Genomic DNA, 9,482 nt, shown 5'->3' with positions numbered 1-9,482 from the left:
AATAAATCATACAGAAACAAAAAATAATAGAACAAATCAATGAAATAGGAGCTGGCGCTTCAGAAAAAAATCAATAAGTTTGACAAACTTCTAGCCAGACTTATCAAGAAAAAAAGAGAAAGGATTCAAATAAATAAAGTCATAAATGACAGAGGAAAAATAGCAACCAACACCACAGAAATACAAAGAATTATAAGAACGTATTATGAAAAACTATATGCCAACCAATTGGACAACCCAGAAGAAATGGATAAATTCCTAGAAACCATAAACTACCAAGACCAAAACAGGAAGAAATAGAAAAGTTGAAGAGACCAACAAATAGCAAAGAAATTGATTCAGTAATAATAATAATAATAAAAACTCCCAACAAACAAAAGTCCAGGCCCAGATGGCTTCACAGGCAAATTCTAACAAATGTTGAAAGAACAGTGGGGTACAGATGGCCCTTCTTTTCACTACATCTGTATCTTTGGGGTAAATACCAAGTAGTGCAATTGCAAGGTCATAGGGTAGCTCTATTTTTAATTTTTTTGAGGAATCTCTCCACTGTTTTCCAAAGTGGTTGTACCACCTTGCACTCCCACCAACAGGGAAGAGGGTTCCCCTTTCTCCACAGCCTCTCCAACACTTGTTTCCTGTCCTGTTAACTTTGGCCATTCTAACTGGTGTAATGTGGTATCTCAGTGTGGCTTTGACTTGAATTTCCCTGATGACTAATGATGATGAACATTTTTTCATATGTCTGTTAGCCATTTGTATATCTTCTTTGAGTAGTGTCTGTTCATGTCTTCTGCGCATTTTTTCGACATGATTATCTTTTCTTTGGGTGTTGAGTTTGAGGAGTTCTTTATAGATCTTGGACATCAGCCCTTTTTCTGTGGTTTAATTTGCAAATATCTTCTGTGGAAAGAGCCAATATGCCCTTCAACAGATGAATAGATAAAGAAGATATGGTCCATATATACAATGGAATATTATGCAGCTATTGGAAAGGATAAATACTCAACTTTTGTATCAAAATGGACGGGACTGTAAGAGATTATGTTGAGTGAAGTAAGTCAAGCAGAAAAAGCCAATTATCATATGGTTTCACTTACTTGTGGAGCATAGGGAATAAAATGGAGGACATTAGGAAAAGGAAAGGAGAAATGAAGTGGGGTGAATTGGAGGGAGAGACGAAGCATGAGGGACTGTGGACTGTGAGAAACAAACCAAGCGTTTTGGAGAGGGTGATGGGCAAGCCTGGCGGTGGGTATTAAGGAGGGCATGTATTGCATGGAGCACTGGGTGTGATGCATAAACAATGAATCTTGGAACACTGAACAAAAAAAGTTGAGAAAAGAGTTAATACCTATTCTTCTCTAACTATTCCAAAACATAGAAAGGGAAAGAAAACTTCCAAATTAATTCTACGAGGTCAGCATTACTCTGATACCAAGCCCAGATAAAGACACTACAAAAAAAAAGAGAACTATAGGCCAATACCTTTAACATAGGTCCAAATATCCTCAACAAAATACTAGCAAACCAAATCCAACAATACATTAAAAAAATCATTCGCCACGATTGAGTGGAATTTATTGCTGGGTTGCAAGGGTGGTTCAATATATCATATCAATGAGAGAAAAGATAAGAACCATATGGTCATTCAACAGACACAGAAAAAGCATTTGATGAAGTACAACATCTCTATGATAAAGACTCTCATCAATGTAGATTTAGAGGGAACGTACCTCATCATAATAAAGGCCGTATATGAAAACTCACAGCTAACATCATCCTCAATGGGGAGAACTAAGAGCTTTTCCTCTACAGTCAGGAACAAGACAAAGATGTCCACTCTCACCATTTTTATTCAATATAGTACCGGAAGTCCTACCCACAGCAGTCAGACAAGAAAAAGAAACAAAATACATCCAAATCAGTAAAAAAGAAGTAAAAGCCGTAATATTTGCAGATGACATGATACTGTATATAGAAAATCCGAAAGACCACCAGAGGTGCCTGGGTGACTCAGTTGGTTAAGCATGCGACTTGGTTTCAGATCAGGTCATGATCTCAGGGTCCTGGGGTCGAGCCCCAAGTCAGGCTCCATGCTCAGTGTAGAGTTTGCATATCCATCTCCCTCTGCTCCTCCTCCTCCTCTCTCTCTCTGAAATAAATAAGTGAAATCTTTTAGGAGAAAAGACTCCACCAAAAAATTGCTAGAACTGATAAATTCAGTAAAGTTGCAAGATACAAAATCAATGTACAGAAACCTTTTGTTGCATATCTATACACCAATAATGAAGCAGCTGAAAAAGAAATCAAGGAATTGATACCATTTACAATTATACCAAAAATAGCAAGATACCTAGGAGTAAACCTAACCAAAGAGGTGAAAGATCTGTACCCTGAAAACTATAAAACACTGATGAAAGAAATTGAAGACAACACAAAGAAATAGAAAGACATTCCATGCTCATGGACCAGAAGAACAAATATTATTAAAATGTCCACAGTACTCAAAGCAATCTACACATTTAATGCAATCCCTATCAAAATACCAAAAGCATTTTTCACAGAGCCAGAACAAACAGTCCTAAAATTTGTATGGAACCACAAAGGACCCTGAATAAGCAAAGCAATCTTGAAAAAGAAAAGCAAAGCTGGAGGCATCACAATTTCAAACTGCAAGTTATATTATAAAGCTATAGTCATCAAAAGAGTAAGGTACTAGCACAGAAATAGATACATAGATGAATACAGCAGAGAAGAAAACCCAGAAATAAGCCCACAATTATATGGTCAATTAATCTTTGAGAAAACAGAAAAGAATACGCAATGGGCTTAAGACAGTATCTTCAGGATGTCTGGGTTGCTCAGTCAGTTGAGCATTTGTCTTCGGTTCATGTCATGATCCTGGGGTCCTGGGACCAAGTCCAGCATGGGTCTCCCTGCTCAGCGGGAAACCTGCTTCTCTCTCTTCCCCTCTGCAGCTCCCCCTGCTTGTGCTCTCTCTCTCTCTCTCTCTCTCTATCTATCTATCTGTGTGTGTCAAATAAATAAATAACATCTTTTAAAAAAAAGACAGTCTTTTCAAAAATGGTTTTGGGAAAACTGCACAGCAACAAGCAGAAGATTGAAACTAGACCACTTTCTTACACCATACACATATATAAATTCAAAATGGATTAAAGACCTCAAAGTGAGACCTGAAACCATAAAAATCCTAGAAGAAAGCATAAGCAGTAACTTCAGATACTGACCATAGTAACTTCTTACTAGACACATCTCCTGAGGCAAGGGAAACAAAAGCAAAAATAAACTCATAGGACTACATCAAAATAAAAAATTTCTGCACAGCAATGGAAACAATCAACAAAACTAAAAAGTACTCTAAGGAATGGGATATGATATTTGCCAATGACATATCTGATAAAGGGTTAGTATCCAAAATATACAAAGAACTTATATAACTCAACACCTGGAAAACAAATAATCCAATTAAAAATGGGCAGAAGACATGAATAGACATTTCTCCAAAGAAGACATACAGATGGCCAATAGACCCATGAGACGATGCCCAACGTCATTCATCATCAGGGAAATGCAAATCAAAACTACAAGGTGATATCCCCTCACACCTGTCAGAATGGCTAAAATCAACAACCCAAGAAACAAGTATTGGCAAGAATGTGGAGAGAAAGGAACCCTTGTGCACTGTTGGTGGGAACGCAAACTGGTACAGCCACTGTGGAAAACAGTATGGACGTTCCTCAAAAATTTAAAAAAAGAACTACCCTATGATTCAACAATCACCCTACTGGCTATTTACCCAAAGAATATGAAAACACTAATTCAAAGGAATACATGCACCTCTATGTTCACAGCAACATTATTTAAAATAGCCAAGATATGGAAGCAGCCCAAGCGTCCATCAGCTGATGAATGGATGAAGAATGGAATATTCCTCGATCATAAAAAGGAATAAAATCTTGCCCTTTGCAATGACATGGATGGACCCCTCTCTGCCTCACCTCCCTCTGCAAGGATGGTGTCAGAGCAGGGCGTGGCCTGGGGGCTCAGACACTGAGCAGTGTGTCCCAGGGCCTGGCAGCTGGGAAGGGGCCATTCCAACTCTGGGGAACCCTTAGAGAGGGGGTAGAGAAGGGTGGAAATGAAGTAAAAATAAACACATTAAATCTCTGTTGGGTTCTGCTCTGACCAAAGCTGTATAACCCCCCGACCCTCTCCTCCTGACTCTTGTCACTCATTCCAGATGCTGACCACCTCTCTGCCCCAGCTGGGGGGCTCTGAAGACCTGAAGAACTGGCCTGCCCTCTTGGAAGTGGTCAGGGATATAAGATGACCCTCAGCCCAAGATAGGGGCTGATGTGGACCTGGCCCTCGAGAGACACAGATGAGGTGAGACATGGACAGCAACCACAGAGCCCAAGACCAGAGTCAGATCCAAAAGACCAAGAGGATTTAGGAAATGGAGGGCCTGTTTGGAGAAGCCAAACAGGGAGTGCGGGAGGTGGTAGAGAATGACAGAGGCTACGCCTTTCCCCTGTCCTGACCTTGAAGGATGGCCCTCCTATGAAGATACACAGTCAGCCCCAGTGCAGGAGAACATGGCACACCCTGCTCCATTCAGGGTCACCAGCATAGAGTGCCTGAGGAGGAAGAGGGACTGGTGGGCAGCCTCGAGCCAGTGGTCACTGGCTTTCCAGGAACCAGAGCCTCCCCACCGGCCTGGGGACCTGCCTCTTGCTTGACACACTTGAGGTCACCCCCAAGGGTGCAGGCACTAGCCTAGAAATCCACACAGGGAGGACATGGAGGGAACCTGTGCGGAAAAGCTGGCAAGATGAGGAGAAAGAGGGAGCCAACTCTGATGCAGTGCCCTGACAAGAGTGGAGGAAGGAAGCACAGGCTTCTCCTGTCTGTAGGACCAGATCCCCTCACTCCCCCTTGTTGGGTGGGGAAGGATGTGAGGCTGCGCGCTTCTGTCCCTAGGGCCCTGCTATGTGTTCAGAGTTGCACCTTTGGGAGATGGGCCTTCTCTCAAGACCTGCACTGAACTTCCCTGGGCTGCCAGGGAACCCTGTGAGGGTAAATCTCTCCAGACCAAGCATCAGAAGTGCATTTGTCCCCAAGCTGAGCCTCCTCCACCCATCAGCCTTCAGGCACAAGGAACTTCTTGTCCTCCACCTGTCAACTGTTCCAACTACCACAGCCATCACTGGAACGTCAGAGAACAACTACAGTTGGAGCTCAAATCCAAAAAGTAGGGAAAAGAGGCATCTTAGAGAGGGAACAGGGTTCTGAGGTGAGGAAGCTCTAGGAGCTACAGGCTAGGTCCTATTAGGACTTTGTAGGCTGTGGCCTCTTTTGTCTTCACTGGCCTTTTCCTGAAAAATAAAGTGTTAAAAATGCATTTTATGACGGAGTGGAAATAATATAACCCGGGTCATACTCTATTCCATGTCATCTCCTCAGATTTCAAAAGGAAGCATTTCTGTGGGTCCCTAAAAGTATTAAGCACCCTAAGAAGTGGTCTCCTGTGTCCAGTGGAAAACTCAACATGGCTGGGAGGAAAAGGCACTGAGGTGTGGGAAGGGGCCTATGCAGGGAGCAGAGTGGGGATGTGTAGACAGATGTGGAAGGGCCACTGTGGGCTCCAAAGACCCCATGAGCACAGGGAAGTGCTGACAGGATGGCAGGGCTGCATGAAAGCAGAACGGAGAAAGGGGTAGAAGGAAAGTCGGTGGGTGAGGAGCTCCCTAGGCTCCCATGTCTCACTTAGGGAGGCACTCTGGCAAAACGCAGGAGAACCTTTTCTGAGGACAGAACTAGGTTTGCACTGATGCTCCCTGTCTCTGGTCCTGGTGCGTGGGATTACCTCCTCCTCCCGATCTGGAGGCAAAGGATAAAGATTTGGTGAGGTGTTTCCCTCACGACCCTCAATCCTTCACACTCAAACCCCCTTCCACTAGCTTAACTCAGTTGACCAAGTAGTTTGGGGGGCCACTTTCTGCAGCAACACACATCGAGCCCACAAAGGATGGCCATGATTCACTAGTCACTAACAGATGTATGAAAAGGTTGACTATATATTATTTATTACTTCCAGATCGGGAGGAAGTATCCATTAGATCACAGGACAAGTAGCAAGAGGTGGGGTTTAATCTGAGAGACCCCGGATGAAGAAGAGCTCTTGGGTGGCTTCTCCAAACCTGATGGAAAGACAGGGCCCTGGGCTGTGAGGGCTACGAAAACCAGGCACCTGCCAAAAGCCCAGAGCTGAGGGCTAAGAGGGGCCCAGCCCAGGGATAAGTGGGGCCTGGCCCAGGCCCATATCCACCTCATGACTCCAAACTTCCACTCAGGCAGGCCTCTCCCATGCTCTACCTATACACCCCTCACAAGGAGGAACAGATTTTTACCCTTCCTCCAGTGGATGTTCTAGAAGGTTCTCTGACCAGGTGGCATGCATTATAAAAGCAATTTTTGTATTTATTTTTATTTTGCTGACCTAATACATAATTGTATGACAGGGTGTGATGAAGACCAAGTGGGTCTGAAATCCAGCTTTCCAACTGCGCATTGGCTGTGACAGCCATGTAATCATCACCTTGCAGCCACCTCTGGGGGCTCCACAGGGTCTGTACCTGAGTCACATATTTTACAGAGTAAGCTGAAAAGGGGGTGTTCGAATGATTGGTGAAATCCACTCCTTATGGGCATGACTTATAATCTCTCTTCTCTTCTGCCTCATTGGTTTCTGGAAGGAGGTAGAAAGCTGGGGAATGAATGCTCGCGGGATGCCCCAGGGCTGGCAGTGGAGGCCAGACACTGCTTTCAGCCATCAGCAGAACTGAAACAGAATCTGAATCTAAATCTAATCTTCCACCTGACCTTGGTTTTTTCAGTCCCGCAACTACGTTGTCCATTAGACCCGAGCACTGCCAATGGAAATATATTACAAGCCACACATGAAATTCAAATTCATAGTTACCACCTTAGAAGAGTACAAATAAAGAGGTCAAATTAGTTTGAACAATATATTTTTTAACCTGAAATAACCAACATATTATTTCCCCATGGAATCAATACGAAACATCGGGATATTTTCTCGAATATTTCACTCAAAAACTAAAACCCATGCTCTCTCCACAGTGTCCAGGGTGTGTGATCTGCCCGCACTTGTCCCTCTGACTTCTTCACCCCCTACCCACTCAGCCCAGAACCTCCTGGGCTGGCTCAGAGAAGCCCAGTCCCTGCCCAACCCCTTACCCCTACCCCCAGAGCAATAGTGCCAGGGACTGGGGCGAGGGGTGGGGCGGGGGTGCTCAGGACCTCTACCTGGTTCTCTGCACCAGGAGTGACTCTCTGCATCAAAGTCACAATTCCCAGGGGACCTCAGTACCCTGTCTCTGCCCCATCTGTCACCCAATTACCCTTGAGGCTCTTATTTCGTGTCTCTGACTAAAGGACACATTCATCCGTCTGTTTGGATGCCATGAGCTCTCAAAGGCAGTGGCTCCTTGCTGTCCACTGACACAGTGCCCAGCACCCAGAAGACCTCCAATAAACACATGTGGAATAAATCCGGATCTGCAGGCATCAGAAGACTGGAAGGACGTGCAGACACGGGTGGGGTAAGGCCTGGAGATCCATCTTCAAACGTACCTGCTGACATGACCCCTCCCAGGTACTGGGCTCTCAGCCCTGTGGGCCAGCTAAATGCTGCTGAACTCTGTCTTGCCCGGAGCCCGGTGGTGACAGAAGAAGCTGGGACCTGTGGGGACAAAGAGAGGACAGGTGTGAGTGGCAGCCAGTTTCTCCGCCCTCACCAGGCTGCCTCTCACATTCCCTCCAGCCCAGCCAACAAAAGCAACCAGACTGGGACCTTTCCTCCAGCTCTGCCCTCTCTTGCTTTTTTTTTTTTCTTTAAAGATTTTATTTATTTATTTGACGAGATCACAAGTAGACAGAGAGGCAGGCAGAGAGAGGAGGGAAGCAGGCTCCGCACTGAGCAGACAGCCAGATGTGGGGCTCGATTCCAGGACCCTGAGATCATGACCTGAGCTGAAGGCAGAGTCTTGACCCACTGAGCCACCCAGGCGCCCCCACTCTCTTGTTTTTGCATTCGTGTTTATCCCTTGGCCTTTGGTGCTAGCAAGTGACTGACACTAGAAAAGTTTTCCAGTATTCTTTTCTCTTATAGTACAATAAAGCATACTTATTCCACAAAATATGGGCACAGAAAGTTTTTATAAGAATATAAGACCGCATGTGATGTCCTCAATTAGAGACAGCATTTATTTTGTTCTTGTTCATTGTTTCATTTGACCGTATGTGTGAACTCATTTTCTCTCTCTCTCTCTCTCTCTCTCTCTCACACACACACACACACACACACACACACACTTTTTACAAATGAAGGTTAAATTATGAGCACCCTTTTAAAAAATCAGGATATGGAGGGGCCCCTGGCTGGCTTAGTCAGTAGAGCAAGAGACTCGATCTCAGGTTGTGAGCTCAAGCCCCACATTAGGCATGGAGTCTATTACAAAAAATAATAATAAAAAAGAAAAAAGAAAAAGAAAACCAATTTTTTGAAAGCTATAACTGGACATCTAATTTTTTAACTAAAGTGTTCGTCTCTGGGATAAATAAATAAATAAATATCAGGATATGGAATCACACGTTAAATATAAATAAAATAATGAACTTCTAACTTTAACTTGACAAGCTCTACCCCCAAAGGGAGCCTGCCAATGTCTCACAAAATACCGAAGAGTCACACAGAAAAAGAGGAAGTAGTAATACAGAAACTGGGCCAGGACTCTCTCTCTGCTCAAAAAGAATTCATGAGGACAGCCAAAGAAACATGATAGGATTAGCTAGTAGTAGTACGTGTCACTGTCAACTTCTCATTTTGAAGGTTGTGTTGCAGTTATAGGAGAGAACGTCCTCATATGTGGAAAACATACCCTAAAGCATTCAGCCATCTATCATGACAGCAGCTTTTTTGCAAATGGTTCAGAAAATGGATTTTTGCAGAGTTTTTGCAACTTTTCTTTAACATGGGAGTGTTTTAAATTAGAAAGTTAAATTAAACAGAAGGAAGGAAGAAAGAAAAGAAAAGGAAAATTTGCAATAAAAACAGCTTATTTGAAGCCCATTTCAATCGACTGTATCTAAACAAGATAAAATGCAGCCCACTCCCGCATAAAACCCGCCAAGCATTTGGTGACAGCGAAGCTCCTGTGTGTCCCTCCTGTCCTCCCTGTTCCAGGCTGGGCCTCCTCTGAGTCCAGGCAATGCGGGTGTCCTTTCTCTTCTCCCATAATGCTCCCCTCCTGTCTTCCCCATTTCTCTTCCTCAGACTCTTTCCCTCAATATTTTATTATGAAGCATTCTGTTAAGTCAAGGTGGTTTATGTGTTCAGATCTCTTGTGACTTCAATGAGTTTTCCTCTAATCATT

Source organism: Lontra canadensis, unplaced genomic scaffold (assembly GCF_010015895.1).
Source record: "Lontra canadensis isolate GAN:19392208 unplaced genomic scaffold, GSC_riverotter_1.0 scaffold10, whole genome shotgun sequence".
NCBI classification, from domain to species: Eukaryota; Metazoa; Chordata; class Mammalia; order Carnivora; family Mustelidae; genus Lontra; species Lontra canadensis.
This window is presented reverse-complemented; position numbering follows the sequence as displayed.